The 19,153-nt window shown below is 40.4% G+C and overlaps 1 pseudogene; it reads right to left on the reverse strand.

The window, feature by feature from the left end:
• Positions 1-531: 531 nt before the first annotated feature.
• On the reverse strand, positions 532-1,048 carry LOC119043163 (60S ribosomal protein L11-like; annotated as a pseudogene).
• Between the last annotated feature and the right edge of the window lie 18,105 nt (positions 1,049-19,153).

Genomic DNA, 19,153 nt, shown 5'->3' on the forward strand with positions numbered 1-19,153 from the left:
ATATATGAAATGTTAAAGGGATTTATCTAAGAAAAAAGAAGATGTTCAGAACTATGAACAGTAAAATGCCAACAAACTCACAACTATCAACAGCTGAACCTAAAACAAAAATGAAAACGAACTAGGCAAATAGCTAGAACAGAAACAGAATCACAGAAATGGAGATCTATGGAAGGTTATCAGTGGGGAGGGAGGTGGAGAATGGAGGAAAAGGTACGGGGAGTAAGAAGCACAAATGGCAGGTACAAAATGGACCTGGTACAGGAGGAGGTGCAGGGGAGGTTAGGAATCGTATGGGAAATGGAGAAGCCAAAGAACTTATATGTATGACCCATGGACATGAACTAAGGTGGGGGAATGCTAGTGGGAGGAGTTGTGAAGGGATGAGGGGAATAAAGGGGAGAAAAAAAAGGGACAACTATAATAGCATAATCAATAAAATGTATTTAAAGAAAAGCATATGCATACTCTTTTCTTTTTTTTACATTTCACTGAAAACATTTCATTGGCCTTTTAGATGGAAATGGGAATTTATTTGCCAGGAAGGATGATCCCGTCGTACTTCTGTGGGAACCAGCACATGGCCTCCTCTTTGCTGATTCTGTGTGGGCTCAGAACACCCTGTCCTGTGTTTCTTGTCTGCGATGCTGAAACCTGGCCCACCCAGCACCTCCCAGAAATCCAGGCTGTAAATACCAGTGCTTGGATCCCCAGGGGGATGTGTTTCTGAACCCAAACCAAAGATTTCAGTATCTTAAAAGTTATTTCTTCGTAACTTGTACTCTCCCACCTTTAGACATGTCTCCAATATTTCTTCTGCCTTTGCCCCATGGACTGTGCGGTGATGGCAGTCTATTCATTTCTCATGATGACATAGGATCCGACAGCATATCTGCCTTTGGAATACAGGGGTCTGGCCTGTCCGCCACTCTATGAACTTGGTTGCCTAGGTCAATCTGTCTTCACTTTCCCTTACACAGATGTTGAGGCAGAGCTTGCTGATGTAAAGTTTCATGGGGTTCTCCTTTTCACCTTGATCTTGTGCCATGATGAGAAACAGGAGGAGCCATGTACATATTCTTAAGACAACAGAGAAATCTCACTTATGACTGCAGAAATATTATATACTCAATGTAGAAGACTTACAAAAAAGTAAAAATTAATCCTCCCAAATATCAACACCAGGAGATAATCACTCTTTTGAAATTTAAAATTCTGAAATAATTTTAACCTTAAAAATAATTTGCAAATATAGTTGTGGTAGGAAAAATTGGTCCCCAGAGATATTCATGCCCTAGTCTCAAGCTTCTGGATATACTATATTATATGGTAAAGGAGACTTTGCAGATATATTTGAGGTTACAAACCTTAAAATAGGGAAATAGCCTGGAATATCCAGGTAGGTCCAATCTAATCACTCGAGCCTTTAAAAGCGGAGTACTTCCTCTTGGTGAAGTCAGAGAGATTCAAAGCATGAAGATTCAATATGCTTTTACTGGCTGTGAGATGGAGGGGGCTATGTTCCAACACTAGAGGAAGGCCTCTGGGACATAAGGGTGGCTCCTGGCTGACAGCCAGCAAGGAAATGGAACATCCTATAACTGTAAGAACCTGAGTCCTGCCAACAACCTGAGAGAGCTTATAAGAAGACCCTGAGTCCCAGATAAGAACCACAGCCCCCTGGATATTTTGATTTTAGGCTGGTGAGACCCTGAGCAGCAACTCTAGCCATGTCATGCCATGCCATGCCAGACTTATGACCTACATAATTGTGAGATAGTACAGTTAATACAAATAATAAAAAAGCTGTGAAAATTGTGGTAACTAATGCAGCAATAGAAGACTCATACAACAGCACAAAGAGTTCCTCTATATCCTTCATTCAATTTTCCTTAATGTTAACATTTTTAAAATTGTATTTATTTATTTTTAGAGGGGAGGGGTGGGAGAAAGAGAGGGAGAGAAATATTGATGTGAGAGAGAAACATCGATTGGTTGCCTCTAGTTACTGGGGGACCTACAACCCAGGCACATGCTCTGACTGGGGGTTGAACCAGTGATCTTTCATTTTGTGAGATGATGCCCAACCAACTGAGCCACACTGGTCAAGGTCTTAATGTTAGCATTTTAGATAACTTAGTACAATGATCAAAACCAAGACGTTGATGCTGGAACTACTAACTAAACTACAGACTTTATTTGAATTTCAAATAATTAGTTTGGTTTCCACTAGTGTCCCTTTTCTGCTTCATAATCCTATCTAGGATTGAACAGTGATTTAATCATCATGTCTCCTTAATCTCTTCTGATCTGTGACAGTTCCCTGTTCTTTCCTGGCCTTGACATTTTTGATGAATGCTGACTAGTTATTTTGTAGAATATAATGATTTGAGTTTGTTAGCTGTTCCTACATGATTTCAATGAAGTATGTAGTGTTGGCATGAATACCACAGGAATGTGATTTTCTCAGTGCATCATATCCAAGGGTTCATGATCTCAATGTGCCTTAATGAGATTTATTAATTTGGATTGCTTGGCGGTGTCTGCTGGGGTTCTCTACTGTCATGTTGATATCTTTCCCTTTGTATTAAATATCTTTGAGACTGCAAATCTTGTTTTTCTTTAAACTTTTGTCCACTATGTTTAGAATTCATTGGTGGATTTTTGTCAGCAGTGAGAGTGGGGTAACAGAAAACTAAGTAGTTTAGTCAGTATCCTTTCATCTCCTTCCCATGTTTGAGAAATATGTGTTATATATATTGTATATATAATATTTATTATATATGATAATGCTATAATGTAACCAGCTATTTACATAGCAATGTATTATGAATCTTTTTTATATCAGTAAATATTTTTTAGAACATGAGTTCTAAAAGTAATAGTAGCAGTATTAGATAGTGCTTTGTTTTATGGTTCTATTGTTTTTCTAGCTAGTTTATAATTTTTGGATGACTGGTTTAAATTATTTTCTATTGTATATAGGGTCGAGTGAATATCTTTGCAGATACATCCTTGTGCACATTTCTGTATTTTCTAAGGGTAGTTTTCTTGAAGTCACATTGCTGGCTCAAAAGGTTTGCACATTTTAAAAACATTGATACACATTGTAAACTTTGCTCTCTCTGACCAAAAATGCAGATGTGTGAAGTTTCTCTCATTCCTCTGATTCTAGCAGTGTTTTGTATCAGCATATTAACATTCCTGCTCAAGGTGTAATTATTTTTTAAAAAAAGATTTTATTTATTTATTTATTTAGAGAAATGGAAAAGGAGGGAGAAGAACATCAATGTGTGAGAGAACCTTCAACTGTCTGCCTCTTGCACGTCCCCAGTTGAGGACCAGCCCAAAATGCAGGCATGTGCTCTGACCTGAAATCGAACTGGTGACCTTTCGGTTTGCAGGCCAGTGCTCAGCCCACTGAGCCACACTAGCCAGGGCAAGATGTAATCATTTAATAATATTTATATTCCCATAAAGTGAACTCTCCATTTTCAGAACTGCAGACTGTGAGTGGAGACCCATGCCACTGCTGACACCAGCCTGTGAAGTGCTGGGGTTGAGCTCAGCATTAGGTGTCCTCAGAGGAAGCAGGAGCCCAGAGTGGGCTGCCCATTGAGCCAGATAGGCTCCTTTAGTGGTCCTCAATATTTGATGATATTAGAATCACCTGGGAGATTTATTAAAATGTAGATTTCTGGCTTTAAATTCAGGTCTAAAGGTCAGAATCCTTGTGGTTAGTTCTCAGGCATCTGTATTTTTAAAAATCTCATTAGGGTGTCAAAAGGTGGTCCTTACGGCCATACTTTGGGAAACACCACTTTTGGCTATAGGCAACCTTAACAAATTATTCTTTGGAGGCTCTAGGAAGAATAGACTGCACATGTGAATTTATGCCTTATTTTTCACTGTGTGCTAAGGCAGGCTTTCTCTAGCCTTCCTCTAACAATAATCCACTTTTAAGTTAATCCTCTCTCTCTCTTTAATCCAGGCTCTCTGTTGACAAAGTGTACTTCTCCAAAATAGAAACACTTTATTTGTCTTCAACAAATGGTCATATCACTCCTACCATTTCATCTCTCCTTCAGCCTCAGTGACAGTGACAATTTTTTGTTTTGGTGACCATCTTATAGTGTGCCCATACTTCACCTATGCCATTTCACTGGATCCTCTCAGTAGCCCTTCAGAGTAAGGGGAGCAGGTATTAGGAGCCACTGCATTTGTAAAGATTAGGAAACAGGTATGAAGAGGTAAAGTAATGATAATAGTTACATTCATTGAATCTCTGTTGTGTCCCAGCGCCCCTGCAGAGTGGAAATTAATATTCTAGGTCCAAAGATATTCTAGGTTAAAGAGACTGACCTAGGGAGCTAGTTAGAAACAGCTAAAATTCACATCACAGTGTGGTGAAAACCATGTCAACTGTAGTTTATCAAGCCCTCTTCTCCTGAGTGGCAAGACTGGGATGAGCACTTAGGAGTGCTAGCTGTTGCTCTAGTATAGTTGCCCTTGAACCCCAACATCTCCAGGTATATTGGACATGATCCTAGTGTCTGAAAGTGTATAGTTGGGGTGAGGGACAGGATCCTCAGAGTTCTGGGGTCTTGGTTCTTGGTCTAGTGAAGTTTCTGTCTGCAGGTATACTTACTTACAATCTGAGTGTGTATATGGTAGGGGAGGGAAGTTGAGTCACATAGTTTCTTGACTCTTAGTGTCTTGGTCCCTTTACCTCAACACCAACAGGGGTGAGGAAAATCTACTCAGAAGCATCACATTTATGGATGCTGTTCATACATTGTATATGAATGGGCTGTAGAGACAGGGCTGGCGTAGAGGAAATGAACCTTCATGATCGATGCTTGAAAGCTGTGTTATCTGCTCCTGAATTTCCAGGCTGTTATCTTGTTGTTTATGTGAACACAATGCATTTTAAAATGTAATATTAAAGATGTACTTCGCATTAAAGCATAGTTCTGCTCTTAATATACTTTATAGAGAAGTTGGAACATGATTTCCTTCTTACAGATCATTACATCATTTCCATAAAAGAGACTAGCTTCTTAAAGTAATGGGTTTGATGTGTACAAGGATAATTTTAGTATAAGTAGCTCCTAAACTATGCAGTTGAGAACAGAGCAAATGAGGTGTACAGTGTAATTACTTTATGTAAGGAATGTTCATTACTTCTGTTATCTCATGGTGAAGAGTAAGTATCTACATTAAGTCTAATGTATAAACACCTTAGGAATACTTCTCGTTAGACAGTGTACTGAGAGCAGCAGGCCCTTAAAATGGGAAGAGGGAAATAGATTTCTCCTAGATGAGACTTTAATCATTGAAACGTCCTATACCTTCTTCCTCATTCTCCCTTTCAACCATCAGAGAGAATCTGCATACTTTCCATCAGCACATCTACACAATGGCTGTGTCCTCCTGGGTATACTTTGCCTTTCTCTGCTGTTAGTTTGGATGCCATCTTCCTTTGCCTTCTCAAGCACCTTGCTCCAACAGTTTTTCCCTTTTTTGCATCATGAGGTGTCCTGTACCTACTAGAACAGTCCCACCAGCATATATGTTGGCTATAATATTACCCATTTTATTTTAAAAATATATTTTATTGATTATGCTATTACAGTTGTCCCATTTCCCCCCTTTATTCCCCTTTGCCCTGCACACCCCCTCCCACCCACATTCCCCACCTTTAGTTCATGTCCATGGGTCGTACATATAAGTTCTTTGTCTTCTATATTTCCCATACTATTCTTACCCTCTCCCTGTCTGTTTTCTACCTATCATCTATGCTACTTACTCTCTGTATCTTTTCCCCCTCTCTCCCCCTCCACTCCCCTGTTTATAACCCTCCATGAGATCTCTATTTCTGTGGTTCTGTTCCTATTCTAGTTGTTTGCTTTTGTTTTTGTTTTAGGTATGATTGTTAATGATTGTGAGTTTGCTGTCATTTACTATACATGTTTTTTTATCTTCTTTTTCTTAGATAAGTCCCTTTAAAATTTCATATAATAAGGGCTTAGTGATGATGAACTCCTTGAACTTGACCTTATCTGAGAAGCACTTTATCTACCCTTCAATCCTAAATGAAAGCTTTGCAGGATGGAGCAATCTTGGATGTAGGTCCTTGCCTTTCAAGACTCGGAATAGTTCTTTCCAGCCCCTTTTTGCCTGTAAGGTCTCTTTTGAGAAATCAACTGACAGTTTTATGGGCACTCCTTTGTAGTTAACTGTCTCCTTATCTCTTGCTGCTTCTAGAATTTTCTCCTCCATTTTAATCTTGGGTGCCTTAATGATGATGTGCCTTGGTGTGTTCCTCTTTGGGTCCACCTTCTTTGGGACTCTCTGAGCTTTCTGGACTTCCTGGAAGTCTATTGCCTTTGCTAGATTGGGGAAGTTCTCCTTCATTATTTGTTCAGATAAGTTTTCCACTTGTTTCTCTTCCTCTTCTCCTTCTGGAACCCCTATAATTTGGATGTTGGAACATTTGAAGGTGTCCTGGAAGTTCCTAATCCTCTCCTCACTTTTTTAAATTCTTGTTTTCTCATTCTTTTCTGTTTGCTTGTTTATTTCTTCCTCTGGTCTACTCTATTTATTTGAGTCCCAGTTTCCTTCCCATCACTGTTGGTTCCCTCTACATTTTTCTTCATTTCACTTAGTGAAGCATTCAATTTTTCATCTAATTTGTGACCAAATTCAACCAATTCTGTAAGCATCCTGATTACCAGTGTTTTGAACTGTGCATCTGATAGGTTGGTTATCTCTTCATTGCTTAGTTGTATTTTTTTTCTGGAGCTTTGATCTGTTCTTTCATTTGGGACATTTTTGTTTGTCTTGATATGCTGGTTATGTAGTGAGGGGCGGGAGCTTAGGTGTTCATCAGGGTGGCGTTACCGTGTTGCTGGGTTGTGATGCTGTACATGGGGCAAGGGTCTGAGAGGGAACAATGGCACTTGCTTTGCTCTCTCCTGGATTTCAGTCCCTTCAGCCACTTCCCACAAGTAAATTGGGCCCTTCTGGTGCTGATTCCTGTGTGGGTGGGCTTGTGTACATTCTAGGACCCTGTGGGTCTCTCCAAAGATCTCTCTTGTGAGTCTGGGAGTTTCTCCCACTGGCACCTCAACCCCTACAGGTGTTTTCAATCAGTGGCTTGAGGCTTTCTTTCCCTGTGCTGGGACCCTGGGGTTGCGTGGTCTCTTTCACTCCCCAGTTTTGTCTAGTTTATCTGTGCACAAATGTGGGACTGCCCCATTCCTCAACCTCCTTGTGCGCCAAGACCCTTCAAACCCCTCCACAATCCACCACGTCTCTGGGTCTGCCAGCTGCTCCTTTGCATTCCTGGGGTCCACCAGCCACCATTTTGTTTTTGCTGTGACCCTTCTCTGCCTGGCTGCCTGACTCTGCCCCTCCTACTGGTCTGGATGAATGTGTCTACTTTAACTCCTTGGTTGTTGGACTTCTATACAGTTCAGTTTTCTGTCAGTTCTGGTTGTTATTTTGTTTCTAAATTTTTGTTGTCCTTATTTTGGTTGTGCAAGAAGGCACAGTGTGTCTACCTACACCTCCATTGTGGTCAGAAGTCTTAATATTACCCATCTTAAGATAAAAAGCTTCTTTATTCTATATTCTTCTCTAGAGGACTTATTTCTCTCCTCTATTATAGAAAAACTTGAAAAAGGAATAGCTTTTTCCTGACTTTTTAAGAAGCCACTAAGCAATTTTTCAAAATGTATTTGCATTTTACACTGTTTCTGGCAATGTATTAGAGTTCTGTTCCATACCCTATTTTATATTTTAAAGTTTTACCATTCTAATGGGAGGAATAATGGTATCTCATTGTTAAGTACCTTTTCATGTGCTCATTGGCTATTCATGTCTTCTTTTGTAAAGTGTCTGTTTTAGAGGAGGTCATCAGAAGGCTGTGACCACCTTTGACCTGTGAGAATTGGAGGCTCCTCACCCCTTCACCAGTCCTTGGAGTGTGTGCTTCACTCTCTGTTCCTACAGCTGGAGCCTGTTCAAAGACACAGCCTTGAGAGAGTTGTTTAGACCATCTGGACGAATATGTAACTGAACCCCGTAAAGGCCTCAATATAAACTTTTAAGATTCTGAAATGGATGTGGAGATCTTGTCTTTTAGCACATGAGATAAGCCTTGTAAGTTCCCTAAATATGTGAGAAAAATTGGAGACAGAACAGGAGAATTGCCAGACATGCTCTCAGAGGCACAAGTGGGAGACCTTGGGGCCTGTGGATTAATGAAAAATGTTTAAACATTAAATCTGCTACCTACCGATCTGGACTGGCCTACTAGTTAAGTCTTTTGCTCATTTTTTTTCAATTGGGTTGTCTTTTTATTTTTGATATATACGATGTTTTTCATGTATCTTCTGGATATAAGTCCTTTGTCAGATATGTGTGTTATGAAATTTTTCTCCCAGTCTGTAGCTTGCTTTTTCTTTCTTTTAATAAAATTATATTTCATTGATTATGCTATTGCAATTGTCCTAGTTTTTGTTCCATTACCCCCCTCCACACAACCCCCTCCCCTCAGGCAATCCCCACACTGTTATTTATGTCCATGGGTCCTGCATATATGTTCTTTGGCTACTCTGTTTCTTATGCTGTACTTTATATTCCCATGACTATTCTGTAACTACCAATTTGTACTTCCTAATCCCTTCATTTTTTTTGCTCATCCCCCTGAACCCCATCCCATCTTGCAACCATCAAAGCATTCTCTATATCTACGATTCTGTTTGTGTTCTGCTTGTTTGTTTATTTTATATTTTAGATTCAATTGTTGATAGATATACATTTATTGCCATTTTATTGTTCATAGTTTGAATCTTTTTCTTAAATAAGTCCCTTTTAACATTTCATATAATAATGGTTTTGTGATGATAAACTCCTTTAGTTTATTCTTGTCTGGGATGTTCTTTATCTGCCCTTCAATTTTAAGTGATATCTTTGCTGGGTAGAGCATTCTTGTCTGTAGGTCCCTGCTTTTCATGACTTTGACTGTCTTGCCAATCCCTTCTGGCCTGCGAAGTTTCTTTTGAGAAATCTTCTGACAGTATTATGGGAATTCCCCTATAGATAACTAACTGCTTTTCTCTTGCTGCTTTTAAGATTCTCTCTTTATCTTTAATCTTTGGCATTTTAATTATGGTATGTTTTGGTGTGGGACTCTTTGGGTTCATCTTGTTTGGGGGTCTCTAAGCTTCCTGGACTTGTATATCTATTTCCTTCACCAAATTAGGGAAGGTTTCTGTCATTATTTTTTTTCAAAAACGTTTTCAGTTTCTTACTCTCTCACTTCTTCTGCCACCACTATGCTGCAAATGTTGGTATACTTGTAGTTGTCCTAGAGGCTCCTTACACTATGCTCATTTTTTGGATTTTTTTTCTTCTTTATGTTCTAATTGTTTGTTTTTTGTTTTATTATATTTCAAGTCACTGATTTGATTTTGGCTTCATCCACTCTACTGTTGATTTCCTGAAAATTGTTCTTTACTTCACTTAGTGAATCCTTCATTTCTGACTGGTTCTTTTTTATGGTTTCCATTTCCTTCTGCATGCTGTTGAAGTTCTCTCTGAGTTCATTTACTCTTCCCCTAAGTTCTCTGAGCATCCTTATAGCCAGTCTTTTTTTTAAGATTTTATTTATTTATTTTTAGAAGGGAAGGGAAGGAGAGAGGGAGAGAAATATCAATGTATGGTTGCCTCTTGTGCATCCCCTGCTGGGAACTGGCCTGCAACCCAGGCATGTATCCTGACTGGGAATGGAACTGCGGTTGTTTGGTTTGCAGGCCCATGCTCAATCCACTGAGCTACACCAGCAAGGGCATAACCAGTCTTTTGAACTCTGCACCTAGTAGCTTGCTTGTCTCCACTTTGTTTAGTTCTTTATCAGGAATTTTGCTCTGTTCTTTCATTTGGTACATGTTTCTTTGCCTCCTCCTTTTGGCAGCCTCCCTGTGTTTGTTTCTATGCATTAGGTAGAGCTGTTATGCCTCCCAGGCTTGGTAGAGTGGCCTAATGTAGTAGGTGTCCTGTAGGGTCTACTGGCACAGCCTCTCCTATCACCAAAGCTGGGTGCCTGAGGTGTACCCACTGTATGGGCTAGTACCCCCTTCTCTTGTAGTTGAGCCTTGAATACTGTTGGCAGATCAATGGGAGGGATTTACCTATGTTGATTGGCTGCAAGGACTGGCTGCGACCACTGACCACCCACCTCTGACCTATGGAGGAACAGCTGTGCAGTGGCTTGTTCCAGAGCAGGACTTAATTCAGCAGGGATCTGGTCCCTTTGAGTCCACCCCTTGAGGGTATCTCTTGTGGAGGTGGTTGGGTGGTAGTGCTCTGATGTGGTTTGTATCTGTCCACTGGGTGCGCAGGCTCTGGGGCTACTTGGGAGCTGCAGGCCAAGGTCAGCCACCACCTGTGTTCTGTTTTGGGCCACCTGGCATAAGCTATAATGTGATCTGCTGATGGCTGCTACTTGTGCTGGGCTTGGGGGTGCCCCAATGAGCCCAAGCTATGAACCAACCAGCTGCTGCTAGTGCCTGGCCTGGGGCCACTTAGCAAGAGGTACAGGGCTTGCTGAGGCCAGATTCTGCTTGTTTGAGAGGATTTAGAAAAATCTGAAGCAGGATCGAAGAAAGGCCACTTGTATGGAAAAGCCACTGGAAACAGCTTGGGTGAGCCTGAAAGTTGAGTGGGCCAGAACCAGGGTGGATCAAACTGTGTGAGCCAGGCTGATGGAGTCTCAGATATGGTGCTTACCTGGCAGCTCTGTGTCTCTGTGTTGGAAGGGCTCAGGAAAGGAACAATAGCCTCTGCTAGCAGTTCTCTCTGGAGAAAGATGTCCCAAGCTCTTGCTCTAAAGCCAGACACTACAGTTTCTCCCTGTATGCCTTCGGTGCCTTTCAAGCAACTGCCCCAGTGTTGGAGCTCAGAGAGAGTGAGTCTAAGTAAGTCCATTCAGAGGCCCTTAAAGAGGAACTGCCTGGAAATCCAGCAGTTTCTGTCTTCCACAACCTTCATCCCTGCTGGTTTTTACAGCCAGAAGTTATGGAGACTTGTCTTCCTGGCACTGGAATCCTGGGCTTGGGGCCCTATTATGGGGCTAGGATGAATTGCTCCTTAGATATCCCTCCTGATTTTTATCTGCCACAAATGGGTGTGAGATCAGCCTGTTTTGAATCTCTGCCCCTTTTACCAGTCATGATGTAGTTTCTTCTTTAATTCCATGGTTGTAGGATTTCATTCAGCTTAATTTCTGGTGGTTCTGAATAATGGTTGTTCTTTAGTTTGGTTGTAATTTTGATGTGGTTGTGGGAGGAGGCAAGCCTTTTTTACCTAGGCCACCATCTTAGCTTTCTCCTTGCTTTTTCTTTATTTTAATGATATATTTTGAAGAGCAGAGATTATTAATTTTTATGATATCCAGTTTATTATTTTATTTTATCTTTAGTGTTTTATGTGTCCTTTTAAGAAATCTTTGCCTATTTTGTTATAACTTTTTCATTTTGTTATATAATCAAGTTATTTAATCTGAACATGCTTTTTTTCAAATTTATTCTTTAAGGACATTTTTCTCTGGATGTTAAATGCTGGAATGGCAGGTTTCATTTTTCTTCTAACATTTTAAAGATCATCTTCCAGTTTTCTGACCTCTGTAGTTTCTGATGAGATGTGAGTGGTAATTCGAGTCATTGTGCCTCTTTTTCTCTGGCTTCTTTCAAGATTTTCTCTTTATTATTGGTTTCACCAGTTTGTCCATGGTATGTGTAGGGATTTGTTTTGTTTTGTTTTTATTCTACTTGTGCTTTGCTGACCTGCTCAAATATGTGAATTTATTTCTTTTACCGAATTTGGGACCATTTCAACCATTATTTCTTCAAACATTTATTTGTTTACTAAAAGATTTATTTATTTTTAGATAGAGGGGAAGGGAGGGAGAAAAAGAGGGTGAGAAACATCAATGTGTGGTTGCCTCTTGCACATGCCCTACTGGGGACCTGGCTTGCAACCCAAGTATGTGCCCTGACTGGGAATCGAACCAGTAGGGCGATTTGACCCTTTGGTTTGCAGGTCAGTGCTCAATCTACTAAGCTATATAGCCGGGGCCAAATATTTATTTTGACTCTGTTTCTCCTTGCTTCTGGTCCCCTAATTACATGTATGCTAGATATTTTTAAAATTGTTTCATAGGTCTCAGCACTTATGCCTCAGAAAGGGTGCCTGGAAATATTCCTATTCTGTCTCCAATTTTTTTCACACATACTTAATAAAGGCCCATGGCATAGATTTGGCCATTAAAATAGACTCTTTGTATATGGGAGCTGTTAGGGATAGACACCATTGTGCTAACCTTAGTCTAGTCTCTAGAAATTCATTGAAGTCAAGTGTTTTTCTTTCTTTTTTTGAAAAATATTTTTTATTGATTCCTGGGACAAACAGGGAGTTCCTTTCGTACTTTTTAATTATTTTTTTAATTTTTATTTTATTGATTATGCCATTACAGTTGTTCTATTCCCCCCTTCATTCCCCTCCACCCTGCACCCCCTCATCATTTCCCCCCTTTAGTTCATGTCCATGTATATCAAGTTCTTTAGATTCTATATTTCCCCTACTATTCTTACCCTCCCCCTATCTATTTTGTACTTACCGTCTATGCTACTTATTTTCTGTACCTTCTGCCCCCTTCTCCTCCTCCCACTCTCCTGTTGCTAACCCTCCATGAGATCTTCATTTCTATGTCTCTACTCCTGATCTAGCTGCCCTTTTAGTTTGCTTTTGTTTTAGGTGTGGTTCTTAGTAACTGTGAGTTTGCTGTCCTTTCACTGTTCATCTTTTTAATCTTCTTTTTCTTAGATAAGTCCCTTTAACATTTCATATAATAAGGGTTTGGTGATGATGCCAACCATTTCTAAGCAGTTAAGCGCTTTTCTTACCCATTTGTGAAGGCCTCCTCTGCCTTCTTTACTGTACCAAGGATGAAAGCAGCCATGTGTGTCTGCTTTTGGATTTTATTTTATTAGGTTTAAATTTATTCTCTGCTCTCTGATGGCCTTGAGAAGACCATGATAATTGGGTTAACCACCTTTTTCTTTTTGTTAGGGTGGGGACATCATTATCCTACAACTTCCTACATCCTGAGTAGAAGCATGCTATAGATTTTGACATGCTATATTTACATTTAAAAATGTTCTCCAGGAGTTCTGGCCAAGATGGAGGCATAGGTAGAAATGGCTTGCTTCCTTGCAGAAGTGAAGGAAGGATAACAACCAATTTAAAAACAGTAAACATACAAAAGTGCCAGAAAAATCAAACTTCATAGAACTCTGACAACTAAGGAGTTAAAGAAACATTCATCCAGACTGGTAGGAGGGGCAGAGACAGGAGATGGGCAGCTGAGCAGAGAGGACACAAGGCAGTAGACCAAGAGGATGAGGAGTGGCTGGCTGAGTAGGAAACTAAAGACTCAAAGCTAGCTGTAAAGTACTGCAGGGGTTGCCACAGTGGGAGAAACTCCCAGTCTCACAGGAGAGTTCATTGGAAAGTGAGGCTAAAGCAGATCAAGTGAGCTGCATTGTTCCTCCTCTGACCCCTTCCCCACAGACAGTACCACAACCAGCAGAGGGTTTCCCCCCATAGCGAATACCTAAGGCTCAGCCTCTTACAACATAACAGGTGCACCCAGACAAAGAAATATGGCCCAAATGAAAGAACAAATTGAAACTTCATAAAAAGAGCTTAGTGACAAGGAGATAGGCAACATAAAGATGCAGTGTTCAAAACATTGGTAATCAGGATGCCCACAGAATTGATTGAGCTCAGTTGCAAAAGAAAGGAAAAAATGAAGGCTACTCAAAGTGAAATAAAGAAAAATACACAGGAAACCAATAGTGAAGGGAAGGAAACCAGGACTCAATTAAATGATTTGGAACAAAAGGACAAAATAAGCATCCTACTGTTACAGAATGAGGACACAAGAATTCAAAAACATGAGAAGAGGCTTAGGAACCTATGGGACAACTTTAAATGTTCCAACATCTGAAACATAGGGGTGCTAGAAGGAGAAGAACAACAGCAAGAAATTGAAAACTTATTTGAACAAATAATGAAGAAAAACTTCACCAATCTGGTGAAAGAAATAGACTTGCAGGAAGTCCAGGAAGCCAAGGGAATCCCAAAGATGTTAGATCCAAGGAGGAAAACACCAAGACACATCATCATTAAGTTACCCAAGATTAGAGATAAAGAGGGAATGCTAAAAGCAGCAAGAGGAAAGGAAAGAGTAACTTACAAAGGAGTACTTACTATCAGATGATTTCACAAAAGAAACCTTACAGGCAAGAAGGAGATAGAAGGAAGTATTCAAAGTCATGAAAGTCAAGGACCTACATCCAAGATTGCTCTATCCAGAAAAACTATAATTTAGGATGGAAGGGCAGGTAAAATGCTTCCCAGATAAGGTAAAGTTAAAGAAGTTCACCATCACCAAGCTTTTATTATATGAAATGTTAAAGGGTCTCATCTAAGAAATAGAAGATAAAAAACCATGACCAGTAAAATGACAACCAACTCACAACTACCAACAACTGAACCTAAAATACAAAAATGAAAATGAACTAAGCAAACAACTAGAACAGGAACAGAATCACAGAAATGGAGATCACATGGAAGGTTATCAGTGGGGAGGGGGAGAGGGAAGAATGGAGGAAAAGATACAGAGAATAAGAAGCATAAATGGTGGTGATCAGGATGCTCACAGAACTGGTTGGTTTTAATCACAAATTAGAGGAACATATGAAGGCTAAACTAATTGAAGTGAAGGGAATTGCACAGAAAACCAATAGTGATGGAAAGGAAACTGGGACTCAAATCAAGGAAGTGAACCAGAAGGAAGGAAAAAATGACCAAACAGGAAAATATGAAGAAAAAAGAATTCAAAAAATGAGGAGAGACTTAGGAACCTCCAGGACACCTTTAAACGCTCCAACATCCAAATTATAGGGGTACCAGAAGGGGGAAAGGAACAGCCACAAGTGGAAAACTTATTTGAACAAATAATAAAGGAGAATTCCCCAATCTGGCAAAGGAAATAGACTTCCAGGAAATCCAGGAAGCCCAGAGAGTCCCAAAGAATTTGGATCCAAGAAGGAACACACCAAGGCACATCATCATTACATTAGCCAAGATTCAAATGAAGGAGAGAATCCTAGAAGCAGCAAGAGATAAGGGGATAGTCACCTACAAAGGAGTGCCTATCAGACTGTCAGCTGATTTCTCAAAAGAGAGCATACAGGCAAGAAGGGACTGGAAAGACGTATTCCAAGTCATGAAATCCAAAGACCTACAAACAAGATTACTCTATTCAGCAAAACTTTCATTTGAATGGAAGGACAGATAAAGTGCTTCTCAGATAAGATCAAATTCAAGGAGTTCATCATCACCAAGCCCTTATTATATGAAATGTGCAAGGTACTTACCTAAGAAAAAGAACTTTAAAAAAGATGAACAGTGAAAGGAGAGTAAACTCACAGTTAGTAACAACCACACCTAAAACAAAAGCAAACTAAGAGGACAGCTAGATCAGGAGCAGAACCATAGAAATGAAGATCACATGGAGGGTTAGCAACAAGGGAGTGGGAGGAGGAGAAGGGGGGAGAAGGTACAGAAAATAAATAGCATAGACAGTAGATAGAAAATAGATAGGGGGAGGATAAGAATAGTAGGGGAAATATAGAATCTAAAGAACTTGATATACATGGACCTGAACTAAAGAGGGGAAATGATGGGGGGGTGCAGGGTGGAGGGGAATGAAGGGGGGAATAGAACAACTGTAATGGCATAATCAAAATAAAAATTTAAAAAAAGAAGCATAAAGGGTATGTACAAAATAGGGGGAGGTTAAAAATATTATGGGAAATGGAGAAGCCAAAGAACTTACATGTATGATCCAGGGACATGAACTAAGGTGGAGGAATACTGGTGGAAGGGGGTGTGAAGGGCAGAGGGGAATAAAGAGGGGAGGATTGGACAACTGTAATAGCATAATCAATAAAATATAGTAAAAATTTCCAAATATACAGATTGAAAATATTATTTTAAATTATTGATCTTTAACTTATTTACCTTTTGATGACATTAAGGCAGGTAAACTTTATAGTATTTAATATTTGTTATCATTCACCTTATATTTTTGAATGGTCAGCTTGTATAAATGCTGTATGTGAATGGAAAGAGTATGTATTCTCTAGTTATTGGTTCCTTAAATCAAGTTGTTATTCAAATATTCTTTTTTTAAAAAGATTTTATTTATTTATTTTTAGAGAGAGGGGATGGAAGGAGATAGAGAGGGAGAGTAAAATTGAGTGGTTGTCTCCTGCATATCCCAAACCAGGGGCCTGGCCCACAATGAGGCATGTGCCCTGATTGGGAACTAAACTGGTGACCTTTCCATCCACAGGCTGTGGTCAGTCCACTGAGCCACACATCCAGGGTCAAATATTCTTTCTAAATTGTTATTAATTTTTGTACTTCTGATTTTAAATGCTGAGAGATGCATGTCAAACTTTCTTACTATGATTGTGGATTCACCTGGTTTTCCTTGTAATTTAAACATTTTTGCTTTATGTGTTGTAAGCCACATTATTAGGTGTGTACAAGTTTAATACTGCATATTTTATTATTATGTGGTGACCTGCTTTGTTTTATATAATTTCTTTTGCCTTCCAGGTTATTCAACTTTAGTTTGTGCTAGTCACTCTGATTTCCTCTTTTTCTCTGGTATGTAGAACCCCCCCTTTTTTTCTGTTGAACCCTATTAGAGATTAAACTCTCCCTCCCATTTTGTCTAGCATGCGTGCGTGCGTGTGGTTTGTGGTTGCTGGATCTGGCTACATGGCCCTTAACCTTCCTCTCCCATCACTAACTTCTTTGTTTTTAATTCCCCATTCACACTCTCCAGCAAGGGACCCTGATTGGTCCAGCTTTCATTTTGCTCCAGATCTACCTTAGGAGACGTAGCCTACCTATGATTTAGCTGCCATTGGGACATGTGATCATCCCTAATCCAGCTGGGTCTGTGTACTGGGCAGTTTCACATCAGAGGGCTATAGAATGGCAAACTTTTGTCTATGGGATCTTAAAGAACTGGCCCTTGTTTGGTTGTCAGCATCAGCTTCTGTAGCAAAGAGCTCTCTGTTCAGAATCTTCTTCCTCATTGCAGTGCAACATGATGCCTCACTGCACTGGCAGAGCCCCATATAGAAGCTAGGGCCTTTTGCTAGGTTCTGAGGAAGACTTAAAATTCATGTTTATGGAAGACTGATCAATGTGTCCTTGCCTCTCAAGCCAGCTCAGCATTCTTTATCAGGCCTTTTCCTCCATTGTTGGGAACTGCCCTGCCTAGTTTCAGAAGCTGTAACCCCCCCATGGCTAAGGCTGAGTGAGTGACCTTCAGACCATAAACCACCGAGGAGACAAAGCTCATCTCCCTGGCAGGAGCACCACTTCTGCTCCTTTTACTTCATTCTTAACTGGCCTCCAATGCTTGATTGGTTAGCCAATGACAGGTAAGATTCCCCAAGGGGAGAATGACCTAAGACAGGCATGATCACAGGGAGGCCCCAGGAGTGGACTTGAGGGGCTATAGCAAAAGTGGGTGATGGGCCCTTGCCCCTTGGCTTTGACATAGTCTGAGTCCTCATTATGTCTGTAAGAAGTCTTCTAATATCTTGGCTGCCTTACTTCCCCTGCCTGACTTAAACCTGAAACAATGACAAAGGGTGGTGCACCCCTGTGCTGGAAAGGGTGGGTTCCCCAAGTGATCAGGTCTAAGAAAGAATATGTAAAATTCTGTTTAACCTGCTTTCCTAAGAATGCTCTCAATTAAATGATAAGGGTCCAAGCAGAAAATGAGTTTGTTTCCCAGTTTTGTAGCCCTTTAGCTAACAGACCCTGACTCAGAATAAGCCATCAGAGTTCTTTGTATGCTATCTATTGTTTAATCCTTACAGCCTGACAATGGTTAATGAGCTTTACCTGTATTCCTGTGTAAATTGAACCCAATAAAATCCTGTCTGGGCAAGGGTGGGAGCTCTCTCCTCTTGAGAGAGTGGCTAGGCCTCTCCGAGGTTCTCTTCCATTGAGAGAGTAGCTGTGCCATCTCTTTTCCTCCACAGGACTTGGTAGTCTGTATGAATGTATTTTATCTCATCCATAATGCTGCAGACGCTGTGGACACTGTGGGCTGGTGTTTGAGTCACCCCATCACTCCAGTCACCTGCCCCAATGTTCCTTTTATTACAAATGGAGCCTATAAAGTCACGTTGGGAGATGGTTCTGAAGTTGACTGCTGGGCAAAATAGAAAAAAGAAGCAAAGCATGGGAAACAGACTCTTTTGATATTTTATGTAAGGGAAGTCTTGCCTGTCTGGGACCAGTGAGGTCTGCAGTCGTATTTCATAGCTATTCTGATCTTGAGAACCTGTCCAAGTATGGGAAAATCTCCCCATTTGAAATAGTAGGATCTCACTTCAAAGTTAAGAACATCTGAGAGTGTCTTGTATATGCATCTCATTTACCTGTTTATCAGCATCCTTGGTGAATGATAGGAGAGATCCACCAACCTTAACTCACACAGTCATAGGTTACTAGAGCTGGAAGGATTTCAGGAATGTCCTTCAGCCCCCTCACTTTAGTATAACATAACTGAACTCCACTGAAGGGAAGGGGCCAGCCCAAAGTCTCACACTGGCTTGTGGAAGAGATGGGACAAGGACCCTGGTCCCTTAATCTTCTTAGTTCAGGACCATCTTCCTTTTATTGTATTCTCCTGAAAGGAAGAACACTAAATTATGTTTATAGTTTTACTATTGTTAGAGTTGATTTAGAATTTGCAGTGACAGGAATGTCTAGAAATTGAAGTGTAGGAGAGCTGTGGTCTCTTGATGTGTAATTGTAAACAGGGGTAAATGATGTGAGTGGGGGCAGGATCCATGCACAGTCTTTTGGCTCTCTAGGCCTTATGTTTTCTCTCTGTGCTCAGAGTGAGGACAATGGAACCTCACATCTTGTTCTCAGTTGTGGGTTTCCCTTCTTTTGTCCATCCATTCCTACTTTCCTC

This window comes from Artibeus jamaicensis, unplaced genomic scaffold, assembly GCF_021234435.1.
Source record: "Artibeus jamaicensis isolate MK-2021 breed Jamaican fruit bat unplaced genomic scaffold, CSHL_Jam_final contig_589, whole genome shotgun sequence".
NCBI lineage: Eukaryota > Metazoa > Chordata > Mammalia > Chiroptera > Phyllostomidae > Artibeus > Artibeus jamaicensis.